We start from the raw sequence: 16,105 nt of genomic DNA, 5'->3' as shown, positions 1-16,105 counted from the left end.
CCATATGTAGGTAGCATGGCACGACGCACATTAACCCCGAACGATAGAAAGCGTATTATTTATCGTGATGTGGAGCAGAGAGACGAAGCCCAGTGGTAATCACGGGGGCCCGACTGAAGATCCAGCGGCCTGTGATCATCGGGGCAGCCAGTCCCGCTCAGGCCCGAGACGTGTTGACAGCCGCTCCTGCTCACTGAATATTTTTGGACAAGATCAGTGCCTTCAGAAAGCACGCAGAGCTCAGGAGAGCTGGCGTATGAGCGGGGGCTTTCGTCTCCCTCATCTCCGAGGGCTATCTCAGAGATGGACGCGATAAGCTTAAGTGCATGGGGACGACAGATCAAGAGGAAGGGCTTAGATATCTCCGCCAAAGGTCCGATGGGGTTAATTCTCACAGCCAATGAGGTACCGTCTTTGGCAGAAGGTGGGGTTTGATGTATGTAGCTCAGGCCAGATAAGGTCGTGCGGTCAGGCCTCATATTCAGGTTCCAGGCCCTTTCCCGATAGGTTGCACACTTGCCTTCACACCAGGAATGTGTGCTTCTTTGTGTATATTTTTTCATCACGGTTTCAAATCGCTCGGCCCCTGTTTCAAAAGTGTTATTAGTTAGTTAGGACAGATAGTCGGTCATCAATGCAACCAGGCATAGATGCTATCGGTTTTCAACAGCACTAAGCATTGCCCTACTTATCTGTAGGCTAATGCTCCCCACGTGACCCTCACTTTGGCTCAAGGTGCCGAATCGAACCTTGCTCCTGGACAGAGTGATTACAGCACTGACAGGCCCTGAGAAAAATTCACCCGCGCACATTTTCTTGGGTCCGAGAGACAGACTAATACATTAGAGGAGTTAAGAAGTCAGTTCACCGAGACTTTTTTGACAAGACGAGGGGCCACGTTTTTGATGTTCAGAAATCCTGGCACTCTGCGGAATATGACCCTTGTGGGTGCTGAGTGCTGCATGGTGCTGGTCTATTACAAGCAGTGCTGCTGTGTTCTGAATGTGACTCTTTTGTTAAGAAATGTAATTGACTCTGTGTTCCTGCCATACAGTATGAAGGCCCCTATGAGATGGTGTCACTATTCTCTCCTCTTCAATTTCATCAGGCTATGGTTTAAATTTCAGCAGGGCCCTGGGAGCCAGCTCTCTTTTTTATATTCTTTTTGTCACCCTGGCATTGTCTCCTTTTACTAAGTGCAGGGCTACATGAAAGCTGTTAAGAAGGGGCTGGTACACGTCTTCGGAGGATAAATGCTCACTTTGCTCAGAAATCTATTGTGATGAGGAAAAAAATGAAGTTCTGTTTCAGAGGCACAGTGGCCTAGTTACATACATTTTGTGAGGGAAAAAGTGGAAATGACCATTATCGTGATTAATATTATTCACAGGTCCGTTCAGCCTAGATTAGCAAGTGGAAAAAACTTTGGCAAATATGAACGATGCTACGATAAATCAATGTAAAGTCCCTGTCTGTTTCATGTGATTATAATGTTTAATGTCTCAAACTCTTTCGTTTCTGGCTTTAAATACCTAAAATGTACCTCAGTGGCACGGTGGCACTGATAGTTAACAAGAAGGTGAAAAATCTCTTACCATTTATAAACTGTTTATTTTAAACGGGTCATTTGCTACAGTACATAGGCTTTGTTTATGTTGAGGTATCAATTAAGATATTGCAATCCCACCACTGAGGCCCAGGGTCCCTATTCTGAAATTAGATGAATGCCCCCCAGGTTTCATATTAATGTTGTCAATGGCTCAAAGTTTCTGCTTTCGACAACAAAAAGAAGAAGAAGAACAACCACAACTGCAACAACTACAGCAACAGCAACAATAATAATTCAGGCAGTGCACATGCCTACTACAATGTACTGTGCTGCAAAAATGACAACGTACTGCATGTTGCCAGACTTGTGGCCAAGGGTATCACCTAATTTCTGTGGGCCTTTGCCCCAAAGGTTGATGTGCAGCATTTGAACAGCCATAATAGAAATATCTTGGAGATCTTGTGATTGAGGCGTGAAGTGGAGGCTCACCCTCCGAAGTTATCAGGAACATGGTGTGCACATGTTTTCAGAATCCGTTTGTCTCGCGAATGTTCCCCTTTGATTACCTGATTGCACCCGGTGAATGCAGCAAAATCTGATTGCTTAAAATTACATACAGCAAAGTTTTGATTGGGAGCAATCCGGCTTACTCATTGCCATCGTTGATAGGAGGTTATGAAATTTTGCTGCAGTGATTTTAAAGTGGGAAACTTAATTGTAATCAGCCTTCACACAATCCACCAGTTCCTCTACTGACAGAGCACCTTGCTGTGTGCCCTGTCAGTCTTCAACAATGTGATTAATTAATTGCATGCCTTTGAGGGGGAAAATGCTGAATCATTAACCCCACAGTTAAGTTTTGTAAATGGTTGAGGCCACAGGAAGTACACTATAACAATAAGGTCTCATTGGGCTTTGGAACAAGCCTCAATCAGTGTGCATTTTAGCATGTACTATAAAATTACGTGTGTTACTGTGCAATTCAAAAAGCAATTTCAAAATCTGCCAATTATGAATGGAAAGTCAAGATTCCTGAGATTGGGTTTAATATATGAAGTCTGTCGTTAAATAGGATTTGTCAACATAGTAGTTCAGGAATGTAGACAGATTCCACTGCAAGCGACATTTACCTCATTTACCTCATTTAACAGATCAAAGCGTATAGTAACTGATTAATTCTCTCTCAGTGACTGGCCAAAACAATCTCTGTACATAGATACTGGCAGTGGAATGTGCACATTTTGGGAGAGGTATACATCATAATGATATGCCCCTCTACCCTTCCTCAGTTTTAAAGAACAACAGTGGGCTCGTAATTGGAATTAGGAGATTCCTCCAACGTAGGCAAAGCTCATGTCAAAGAGAGATTCTGGATAGATGCTGTTTTATTATTGTCATGCACTAGTATACAATTGCATTGTAACTGTATCTCACAGAGAGACAGTTGGCCAAGCCCACATGCACGGGTCATTTAGTTCTAGAAAGGCTATTTCAGCAAATGGAATTGCCATTTGTATATAACCACTTGTGCCTGCAATAAACATTGGGCTTTTTAGCTATATGGCTACTCTGGCATCAGAAGCATCTGTTTTGAAAAGAACAGTGCACAGATTTGACCCGTGGTTTACTGAAAAATCTCATGTTTGCGGTCGAATGACAAATGCAAATAGAGGTAACTGACCCAAACCTTGTTGACAGTTAACCTAGTGACTACTAAAAACACTACTAATACACCAAAAACATTTAGTTTTTAATTGGTAATAGGCCACTGTAAATTGATTTCTAAGGCCCACATACAGCTGGTAACTTCTTCCACTAAAATGACAAGTCAAGTAGGCCATTTCATGGTTGATATGTTGTTTAGAAAATCAACAACAAATTGCAATGAATGAACAAGAGACAAATGTGATACTTTTGTCGGATAATTTATTGAAATGGGAAGATGTGGAAAATATCCATTTCAGCTCTCATACAAGGGAATATCAACTGCACATTTCTCCTTGACTGGGCTAAAGCTCTGTCTTCTCTCCCCCATTTGGTCTCACCACTGATATTGTATAAAAAAACATCTGTTCTTCGCGGATTTATTATGATAACCAAATATTGCAGATCATGACCGTGTCTAAAATGAGTAATTTGTTATTTAGCCGACACTTTTATCCAAAGTGACTTACAGTTGATTGGACTAAGCAGGGGACAATCGCCCCTGGGGTTAAGGGCCTTGCTCAAGGGCCCAACAGCTGTGTGGCTAAGCGGAGGCTTGAACCGCTAACCTTCCGGGGTCCCGGCCACGTACCTTAGCCATTAGGCTACAGGCTGCCCCGTAAAATTACATGCTATCAGTCAATAGTATAAATCAGTCTATTCAAATCGTAGTTACATTAAATACATGCAATTTGCCCCAATGAATCAGCATTTTCTTTTTATTAGCACTAAAGCAGTAAAATAACCTGGACACATGAACCTAGATTTTCTTTCCTTAGGCGCTCGCTTGCTAGCGAAGAACGTTGCCCTCTCTTCAGCCAAGCAGTAATGCCGTGCCCTGCCTTTTGTGTTCAGTAGGAGTGGCAACCTTTGACTTGCGTTGTCCGAGGCCTGCTCACAGACTATAGCTGAAGTCTTTAGCAAAGCAGGTACCTGGAATTTGCTGCAATTTCGGGCTATATGTCTGCACTCACTGCAGGTCGAGAACTGGCTGAGAGCTCATTTTAATCACGAGGGCAGCCACTCTGAAAGAAGTAAAAGTTCATTTTATGGCGGAATTGGCCTTTAAGATGATGAAGCACGCATCTTTTGTCCAGAGAATAATTGACACAGGAACCAATGTATTGCTTTTCACATTGGTTTTCCATTGAGCAAGTTTCTTTTGTCGAGTTTCTAGTGTTATGAGAAAATTGTATTTTTTGTTGGTCTGCATTCCCACTCTCTCAGCGGCTCAATCAGGGCAAAGCGAGGACAAGGTTGCCTCAACAGAAAGGAAGTGAGTGTGCCGTCCTGTATAGTGCATTCTCAGCTTCTCTTATTGACCCACGTGTGCAAATGGACTGTCAACTGTGGGGGGTGAATAATTACTTTTCCAGGAGGTACTCATTATTAATGAAAACTGGAATATGGAGAGCATAATGTATTCTGACAGAGACCAAGGCGGGTGGGGGGTTTCAAGCCCAACTCTAACTCCGTTAGGAAAGATGACATGGGTGCCATATGACAAACTTCATTGACTCCATTAACAGCATCATAGTTTCCAGACAGCAATTTCCTGTACGATCTTACACTGAAGTGCACCTTCCCCTCCACTGGAGGAAATTGAATAGTTTTAAAGTTCATTTTCATTTTACTAAGTTTCATTTGGAATTATCCACCACATGTATCCTGCTGTTAAAGACCAGTCATGTAAAATACAGGGTAATGTGGAGATGTCTGAAAGACACATGTAAGGTTACATGCCCTATACTATGGACCAGATTGATTGCATTTGGCCAGCAGATGACGTTGAAAGAATTAATGCTGAAAATGTCCAACGATCCAACGAAAGCACAGACTGATATTCTACATAATAAATTGTGAGGTATATTGTCAACTGGACAATGTGGAAAATAATACAAACTTGATTTTTCTTCTCGTTTATTCAGCAGTTTTACTAATTTGATATCAACTTGTATTCATCATTTCCACTTTGTTTCTATTTTTTCCAGTAATTCTTTTGAGACCACACTCAAATCTGCATGGGTTTTCTCAGAATTAAGTTCTTTCCCGCATTTTCTCTAGCTCCTGTTTAAATATTCCACGGAACCACCACACGCTCCCAGAAGATGATTGCAGAAGCTTCCTTGTCTCCATGTTTTTGTGAAACTAATAAAATACAATTTAACGGAAGGAAATCCCAATTGATATGACATTCACTACAGCTGAGGGAGTGGAAATGCTCTGAGATTAAATGCTCGCCGCTGAAAGAAGCACATTAGCCTGTGTCTCTTTCCCCAGCCTCTCACGGACTCAGCCCGCACTGACAGATCATTGGCTCTTTGTGAACACAATCTTTCGGGCCTCTTCAGACAGACATTCCACCCCAGAACCTCCAGCCACCTGCATGGCAATGAAAACCAATCAGCATCCAGCCAAAGTCAAACACAATGGAGGGAAATGTAATGCAGATGTCAGAATAAGAGCGCGGATGATTAATTCGGCCGCGATTAGCCGCGAGTGCCAGCCTCCAGCGGCAACTTTCCCAGGGTACGAGAACTCAAACTTTTATTGCGTCCTTGGATTGTCGTCAGAAATTAATTTTCTCCTTTGAAAGACAAATTGACTGGTAGTGTATGAAATACAACGGAAGGAACAAGAGAGCGTCTGTTTCCCCGCCTCTGTCCCCCTTCCCTCCGCCCACCTTCTTTTTCCTCCTTCCTCGGCCTCTGACATCCCAGCGATCCGTAGTGTTCAAACTTAAATTAAGATCAGTGGGCTAGATAAACAGTTAACACTGGTTCCCATGGCTACCTCTCACACACGGCAGTGATTGCATTATAATCCGCTGGTAATCAAGACTAAATGAAAGAAAGATGATAAGGGTGCTATTTTCCTTTCCTCCACACTGATTTTTATTACGCCACAATCAGATCTGCACACCGGCCCCTTTCATTACAGTGCGGCCATGGCACAGTTTGTAAAAACAAAGCCTTAACAAGGTCCAAAGAGGTCCAAGTTTTCTTCTCAAAAAGATTCTCAAGGAGGAATTTTGTGAAAGATAAAGAAACATGTTGGTGGCAAAAGAGGAATGCACACAAGGCTAGAAGACCTCAGAACCATATCCACAGAATTTTGATAAGCCTCTAATTTCATATATATATATATATATATATATATATATATATATATATATATATATATATATAGATGTGTTTGTTAAGGCTTTTAAATAATTAATATTTAAGCATAAAGTGAAAAGGGGGTCTGTTTTCTGGGGTACTTCAAATTCCTGCCTCTGAAAAAGAATGTTTTAAGAAGTTAAAGGAAACAGGGTATTACAGTAAAAAAAAAATTTTTAACAACATACGAGTACAAGGTACCTACAGTAATATGCATTATGATTCAGCTCAATAGGAGGAATATCAGCTATGGCAAGGGACATTAAGGAAGAAAAAAATAAACTAAATAAATGTTGGGAGGCTCCCTGTGGATATGTTGTGTAGCTCAAGCATGGAGCCATTTTAAGATTGTATGTCATGATGACACGTGTTTCCTATTGGGAAATATTGCGTTCTAATTGTTCCCTTCTAAATTAGGACAAACAAATAACAACAGGCAATGCCACTCTGATTAAGCCATTTGGAAACTGTAAATAACTAAAGGAAAGGAAAGGAAAATAACTAAAATGAAACCAGGTTCTAAATCATAATGGCTGCCTTCCATTTGTCTTGCAGCAAACCTTTGCAACAAAAGATTAAAAGTAAAATATTTGGACAAAAATTAGTGACAGAACCCTCTATAGATACACCAAAGGTAACTAATAATATCCGTCGGTCAAAAGTTGAGCCTATTGTTTGTGTGAGTGTGCTAAGGGCATAAGCACTTATTGAAGCAGTCGAAAAAAACATAGTGGCATACATTCCTCAAGATCATCACAGGCGCCATGTTGAGTCAGTGGTTTTCCTGGGAAGGTTCCTCTGGAGGAAATTAAATCCTCCATCAGAATAGCAGCAAGATATACTGACAAACAGGAAGCACTGCAGATATCACGGACAGACACTGGGGCTACACCCAGTTTGAAACGCAATACCATCCATCGGCCTATTAGACCTGAAGATCTACTGTACATAAAGAGGCTCTTGACTGCCTATGGACATGTTCATTTGTGACTTGTGTCAAGGGGGCCCTCCCATTAACGATAGCATCTGACCCGCTGTGACCTAACTTCTTGCCTTTCATGTCATAGTATTTCTGCACTGGAAGCGGTCCATATGGTGCAGATGAGCTTCAGCTTGGCTAAAACATAGTGGGGCGACACGGCTCAGGCAGTAAGAGCAGTCGTCTGGCAGTCGGAGGGATGCCGGTTCGATCCCCTGCCTGGGCTGTGTCCAAGTGTCCCTGAGCAAGACACCCAACCCCCCAAAATGCTCCTGATGAGCTGGTTGGTGCCTTGCATGGCAGCCAATCGCCGGGGGTGTGTGAGTGTGTGTATGAATGGGTGAATGAGAAGCATCAATTGTACAGTGCTTTGGATAAAGGCGCTATATAAATGCCAACCATTTACCATTTACATAGTAAAATCTATTTATTTGCCTCCCAATAGAAAAAGACTTCCCATTTTCTACATGGTGTGTGGAGTTAACACTGCATTTGATACATCTGCACAGACAGATAAGCAGGTTAGGATAATGAATGAATGAATGAATATAGTGAAATGTGAAATTCAGTTTGTTCATACAGTCCTTTCGGAGATACAGTACAGATGTGCTAAATGTCTGTAGACATCTGAATCTCTCACCTTTTCTTTACACTGATATTGACATGTCTTATCATTTCCATCCTGAATGCTGCTGAATGTTGCTCCATAAATTCATTTACAAGAGAAACATATTTCCCCCAAGTTCATTCAATCAGTTTTGACAGGGTACATGGTTATGTCATTTTAGTATTTTCATTTTTAACTTGAACTCAAATGCGCACTACAGAATCATGAGAGTAACCATTTTTGGTAATTGAATTCTGGGCTGCAAGATTATCACATGGAAGTGCAAAAAAAAAAAAAATCAATGGGAAATGTTTTTGTTAGTTCCCCTTAGGGGACATTCACATGACAGTTATGGTGACAAAAACAGAGCTACGAGTAGTATTCTGGTGTAATAGTCATGTCGCGCCGTTGTCGTCTTCCAAATGGGTCGCGATGGATGCCGCTACGGCTTTCTGTGTTTCATTTAAGTCGACATTTATAACCCCTGCTGGCGGCCTACACGGCTTCCACGCCCTTCCCCCCCCCCCCTGAGCGGACCTCCGCGTAACGCCGGCGTCGCGTGCGCGTTCACCGTTGTCTTCCCTCGTTTCACTTCTCTCGTCCCCTCGCGTCCCCTCCGTCATTAAATGGGCGCCTTGCGCGACAGAGGAACCCTGGGAGGTGGTGGGCGCGATGAAAAGATGTGATTTCGGAAAGTGACAGAGTGGAGCGGCAGCGAAGATATTACATTTTCAAGGAGACGGCCCGCGGGTTTGAGTTCCGCAGCTGTGCCCCTGACCCTGGCGTCTCATCTCAATCGCTGCAGCCCTGTAAATATCGAGCCACGCAGGCGTCTATTACTGACGTTAGGAAACGTTTTCAGGGCAGCTTTAGTCTTATTACTGCGTTACATTACGGAAATGTACTCGCGTTCTGCTGTAATCAACTTTTATTCCTTACTTGTTACAGAAATATGAAACATTGACTGTACGCAACCGATGTTTACAGTTTTCCGTTTATATAATTACATTCTTAAAATGGAGATGTGTCTTTTACATAATGCTGATGATATGATTAAAAGTAATGTGACAGTTACAGTGGGCAAGGGTGTCTCCTGAATGAAGACTAACACCAGATCACTGTGCAAACATACTGGACTAAGTCTCCTTCCATTTCACCACTGTCTGGTGTTATTTTTGTCTACGATATCAGACCCTGTTTAAGAAGTAGGCCTATTGTTTGTGGGTAAAGGTTTTCCAAACTCACAGAGAGTGCCTGGGGAGGGGAAGCCCCCCAAGGCTGTCTGAGGACAACAGGAGGAGAATCGGTAGGGACCCTGCCATCACTAGCCCTAGGAAGATGATCCTACCTATCCCACCATGTGCCACAAAAGGTATTCTAACATGACCCTTTTCACTCAAACACAATCGTGCACACACTCATGACAATAGTTATAATACCTCATGTGGTCCCCAACCCTGTTCTTGGAGATCTTCTATCCTGTAGGTTTTCATTTCAACCAGCTTTTCTTATATAGCACACCTGGTTCTACTAATTACTGTAGCAACTCATTGCTGTGAAATGAGGTGTGCTTAATTAGCATCGGAGTGAAAACCTATAGGACAGTACATCTGCAGGAACAGAGTCTGGAACCATTGATGTACAGTGGAACCTATGAGTTATGAATTGGAAAACCCACATCAGGTAAAAGGTTAAGGAAAATAAGTTAATTTACTCATTTCCAACACCATCAGCCATGTGACCAAGTACCCATACGTAGGATGCCAAATGAGAGTGTATAGGTTCTGCCAGCTTTGGGGAGGATTGTCTCCTGCTTAGTCTAATCAACTGTACGTCGCTCTGGATAAGAGCGTCTGCCAAATACCAATAACGTAACGGAAGGCTGAGGGCCTTTCAGATTACTCCTGAGTGACATCTCAATCTCCCCACCCTCTGCTGCTTCTCCTTTTGCCCTCACCGTTTTTGGCGACGGGAATTTTTCGTTTCCCCCTCGACCTCCCCTCTCTGTTCATGCTCAGCCTTTATTTTTCCAAGACCTCATTTCACAATGATTTAAACCAATTAACATGCCATGCCGCTCTCTGAGTTTCTCCTTTTCAAATGACAATCTCAATCTTCTCCCAGCTGTATCGTGTTTACGAGAAAGAAACCCAAAAAAACATGGAACAGTTCCCCTTAAAGCACAATAGGAACCATTTTGTTATTGTTTGGTTATCAAGGTTTGTGAGTGCATGGCTGGCTCTGTCTTTATACCATGAAGTAAATAACCTCTGATTCACCGGCTTTCTTTTGCAGACAGACTCCATATTAAACCCTGAAGGAACACAGCACAAAATGATTTATACAATGAGTAATTCTGAAACTGATATAACACGACCCTGACCAGTCTAGCTGCTACATTGAAAAGAGAAGACTGATAGAGGATGCTATTTAGAGCTAGCTTAGTGTGCAACAAATCTTGAGCAAACAGGGCCCCTATTCATGGCGCCTCAGAGTAAGACGGCTGATCTTGGATCAGTTTAGTTTAATTTCTTAATGGTTAGAAATAGGTTAGACCAGGCAAATACTGATCCCAGATCAGAATCACTACTCTGAGATGAATGTCCAGACCTTTAATCCAGGTTCAGAAAGTAAAAGTTCTCCCCAGTGTTTTGTTCCAATCATGTGGATGTGCTAATTAACACGATTCCTCAGTCAGGAGGTAGAACTAATTAATGAAATCAGCTGGCTGAGTTCATGGGTGGAAGAAACACATGGCACGACCTCTGACCCCTGAACTTTATGCTCACCATTTGGAGGGGTTCTCTCCCCAGTGAGAAGGCTGTGTTCTATGCCAAAACAGACTGGTCTAACCACAGTATAGCTAACCAGGATAGCCTGGCTACTTCCTAATTGGCTATAAAAACATTCACTTTTCAACCAAATGTAGCTGGGTTTTCATGTGAATGCCCAGACGGCATATCACGGACTTATCGCTGACTTTATACCACAAGAATGTTCACTGGTTCCCTTGAGATGACATATTCAATTGACTCAGCAAGCTGAATCAACACTCAGACATTTGTCTTTTAAAAAGAGTGAACTCTGGCATTTGGCAAATGACAGCGGTCAGAGGGGAACAGCATACTCTACCTTTCTAATGCAGAGCTTCTGAAAGGGTAATGGAGATGAGGAGAAAGGAATCCGTTTTCTCTGTTCACAGTTCATAATAGTGAATCTTTTCTCCTCGTGTCCATGCCAGATCTCTCTGTCTGAGCTTCAGGTATATTTCATCACCAGGTCAATAGTGGAGCCTTTCCATACAGGCCATTCTTAGTAATGTGCAGAGGAACACAATGCTGTCGTGACCATGTTTATGCTAAACTGGACACGGCAGCTAATTAAATTAATGCAATTGGGTTATCTGCATATGCTAGCCAATTAAATTGTAAGCTCAATATCAAAGATTTGATGAGATTCCCATTAACTAACCAAACCTATTTATGAGACTGCTGTTTGCGATGGCAGCATTGTGCACTTGATAGCATGTTTTTGTAAATAACAGATAAAAGCAGCCTTTTCAGTGAAGTAGGTCTATTGTAGTGAAATATGCACCCAATTAAAGCAATGGGTGTAGGGGCTAATAAAGTGTCTGAGCGCCTGCAAGATGCACACTCTAATGAATCCCGGCTAATTTGCCCTGACTGATGAATTTCCTCTCTGTTTGTGGGGGTTTCATTAATTATGAAATTCATCCAGAGAAACGGAGGCTCATTACGTATTAAGGTTTCATTAGAGCAATGTTGTTATAAAGGTGCACAAACTCTGATCAGCATAATTAGGAGTCGACACAAAGGAGCCTGGGATACGTGCTGTTTGAGGGGGTCTCATCCTGGAGCTCCGGTCGGCGGCGTTAGCATCTGGCGGCTAACCCAGATATCCGCGCGACAGTAGTGAACTCCACTGCAGAGAGAGCTTCACACCGACAAAAAACCGTGTCGCCGTGAATCGAGACACGGTAAACACAAAATGTCCAAACAAAACAGAATAAATATTAGACCAACCAACATTTAACTGAGGAAGCGCGGAACATATCGGACGACAGAGTGCAACTCAAACCCACGTATATATCGTAAAACGGTACCTGTGTAGCATGCTTTAATAAATCTGTCTCCGTTAGAAAAGGCTTTGGTACTTTGTTTTGCAGTGAAAGCACTTTCATTACTTTCAGCTGTGGAAATCAGGCCAGCTGGAGGTGTCTGATTGCTAGTCTGCTCCACTGTGGTTAGGTAATATGCATCAAAACCAAAATGCTCATCTATTAAATGAGCTAACAGAAGTACTACATTGTTACTAATTGCTTCTATAATGGTAGAACAGGTCACATCTTGTACAAGTGAAACTCGAAAAATTAGAATATCGTGCAAAAGTTAATTTATTTCAATAACTCAACTTGAAAGGTGAAACTAATATATTGCATAGACAAATTACATGCAAAGCAAGATATTTCAAGCCTTTATTTGTTATAATTTTGATGATTATGGCTTACAGCTTATGAAAACCTCAAATTCAAAATCTCAGAAAATTAGAATATTACATGAAATCAATCAAAAAAGGATTTTAAATACAGAAATGTCAGCCCTCTGAAAAGTATAATCATGCATATGTACTCAATACTTGGTTTGGGCCCCTTTTGCACAAATTACTGCCTCAATGCGGCGTGGCATGGATGCGTTCAGCCTGTGGCACTGCTGAGGTGTTATGGAAGACCAGGATGCTTCAATAGCAGCCTTCAGCTCTTCTGCATTGTTCGGTCTCATGTCTCTCATCTTTCTCTTGGCAATGCCCCATAGATTCTCTATGGGGTTCAGGTCAGGTGAGTTTGCTGGCCAAGCACAGTAATCCCATGGTCATTGAACCAGGTTTTGGTTCTTTTGGCAGTGTGGGCAGGTGCTAAGTCCTGCTGGAAAATACAATACAGCATCTCCATAAAGCTTGTCTGCTGAAGGAACCATGAAGTGCTCTAAAATTTCCTGGTAGACGGTTGCGTTGACCCTGGACTTAAAGCACAGTGGACCAACACCAGCAGATGACATGGCTCCCCAGATCAACACTGACTGTGGAAACTTCACACTGGACTTTAAGCATCTTGGATTGTGTGCCTCTCTATTCTTCCTCCAGACTCTGGGACCTTGGTTTCCAAATGAGATGCAAAATTTGCTCTCATCAGAGAAGAGGACTTTGGACCACTGAGCAACAGACTAGTTCTTTTTTTCTTTAGCCCAGGTAAGCTTCTGGCGTTGTTTGTTATTCAGGAGCGGCTTCACAAGAGGAATACGACGTGAAGCCCATGTCCAGGAGCCTCAGTCCACTCCTTGTGAAGCTCTCCCACACTTTTGAATGGCCTTTTCCTGACAATCCTCTCCAGGATGCAGTCATCCCTGCTGCTTGTGCACCTTTTTCTTCCACACTTTTTCCTTCCACTTAACTTTCTATTAATGTGCTTTGATATAGCACTTTGAGAACATCCAACTTCTCTTGCAATTACCTTTTGAGGCTTTCTCTCCTTGTGGAGGGTGTCGATGATGGTTTTCTGCACAACAGTCAGGTCAGCAGTCTTCCCCATGATTGTGAATTGTACTGAACCATACTGAGAGACAATTTAAAGGCTCAGGAACCCTTTGCAGGTGTTTTGGATTAATTGGCTGATTAGAGTGTGACACTTTGAGCCTACAATATTGAACCTTTCCACGATATTCTAATTGTTGGTAAGATACAAAAAGACACAAACCAACTTGTCTACAATAGTTATTTCTAAATATCACATCCAACCACATTCCCTGTATTCAGGGCACTTAGCAGTATCTACAATGTATGTCAATGTATGTCAATGTCTTCTTTTTGAATTTTGCGGAAGATTTAACAGTGGACAAACTATTTAAATCCTACTTCCCTCTGCATTAGGCATTTTAATCCCTTAATACAGTTTTAGTGCATAGCGTCAGTTCTGCCGAGGCCATTTTTTTAAATTACCTTCTCTATAATTCACTCTCAACAGTCACAAGATTAGTCAGGGTAACCAGTAACATCACAGCAAAAAACTGGCCCACTGTTCTGAAACTTTAATGTGATAAAACTATTGTTTCCTAAAAGGTTCTTTTGGCATCAAAATCCAGTCTGGGAAAGCAATCTTTCAAGGCTGAGATGCTGAATGATTCAATGCGATTTTAATGTGGACATACCACGAGTATGGCAAAACATTTTTTCAAACTCCAATCCATCATAAACCATCTATAATCTTCTTGCTGTGCTACTTGCTGTGCCCTGGTAGGCCCAATTGTGCGCAGCCTGACATGGTTTAAGATCTAAATGGTAAACGGTTGGCATTTATATAGCGCCTTTATCCAAAGCGCTGTACAATTGATGCTTCTCATTCACCCATTCATACACGCACTCACACACCAACGGTGATTGGCTGCCATGCAAGGCACCGACCAGCTCGTCAGGAGCATTTTAGGGGTTAGGTGTCTTGCTCAGGGACACTTCGACACAGCCTGGGCGGGGGATCGAACCGGCAACCCTCCGACGAGCCATGTCGCCCCAGATCTAGAAGGGACACTGGGAAATTCTGAGGTTGCATGGCTAAAATGGCTACAGTTCAGTAGGAAGAGTTAACACAGTGTTCTCATACAACAATGCTAGGGGTCTTCTAAACAAGTTGCCGACTATAAGGCTGTTGGCTGTTTGTAGGATAGGCCTCTTGCGAAACAGAGAGCACACAGGGGGTTCATAATGCCGTCCTTATTCATTAATAAACAAACTGAGAATGTTACTGCAGTCATCTGTTCAAGGATATGGCATAGTACCAGCACAGAACAGCCCAGCACACAGAGGACTCAGTGGTGCACAACTTTAAATGATACGTGCTGTTGCTTGTAGAACTTCAGTATATTACATTTACAAAAGCTCCTCAATTGCACCCTGTTGGCACAGGTCTTATCCTTTCCCAATTTTTATATAGTTATAGTTTATTTACCGATACACTTGAATTAGACCTGAATGGTCTCTGCAAATGCCCCATCTGTAATTGAACCACACGTGAAATGTGAGAAAAATAATATACATTTTTAAGCTGAGATAGTGGAAGCTTCACCAACACCATCGCCATCAATCATCATCCCAAAGACAATCAATGCCTGGAAAATTATACTAGATAAAGAGTGTGATAAATGGCATTAATTCTAGTGTAAGGTTGTGTACGTAGGTCTGGATGTGTGCCCATCACACTTGGTTGTTGAATACCTTCCAGGGCAGGATGGAACAGACAATTAGTGTGATTAGGCTATAGTGCAATGCACATAAAGACAAGATTTTCATGAAAGTACTCCACACATTCTTTCTAAGGAACGCGCAGAGCTTAGTCTTTTGGTATGAATCACACCACATTCCTCCCACTAATTAATTGTTTTCCACTTAAAGAGCAACTTGGGTTGGACTATAGATAATAAAATCCAGGAAAATAACTTTACCAATGATTTTAATAAATGTGTCATGCAACACTTGATAAACAACTCCCACATGCTTCATTTCCAAATCTCTTTTTATTATGTTAGCATGAAACCAAAATATTTTCAATCAGATATCTTAAAGGTTAAATGTAAGGTTACTCATGACTGATGAGACAGAATGGCCAGTATTCCCTTGACATAACTCCATGTTGCATGATGTGTAGCCCTTTGGTATTACTGACACACAGAAACCAGGTAGCACATAATGCCTCTGCTCTGGTTAGAAAAACATTCGGAGACATACAAATACATTAATACTAATAATTAATTACAAATTCTGAATACTTTTTTCAGTGCTTGAATAATGTGTCATAGAAACTACACGGGCATCTATTTTAGTACTCATTTGTGAACTTTGAGCGGGGTAAAACTGTAATTAGAGGTAACAAGATAGTCTTCTGCTCTGGTTTCTGCGCCCGGACACGGCAGAGTTGACAAGAAATTGCAGCATCCCGCAGCAGTATGGCGATGGGTAATGAAGTGTGAATTTCCTGTCTGAACTGTACCATCACAAATAAAAAAGTGTCTTTAAGATGCTGTGGTATTGGTTTCCTCCTG

The sequence above is a fragment of the Conger conger genome, chromosome 5, assembly GCF_963514075.1.
Source record: "Conger conger chromosome 5, fConCon1.1, whole genome shotgun sequence".
Taxonomy (NCBI): domain Eukaryota; kingdom Metazoa; phylum Chordata; class Actinopteri; order Anguilliformes; family Congridae; genus Conger; species Conger conger.
Note: the sequence above shows the minus strand (reverse complement) of the source record.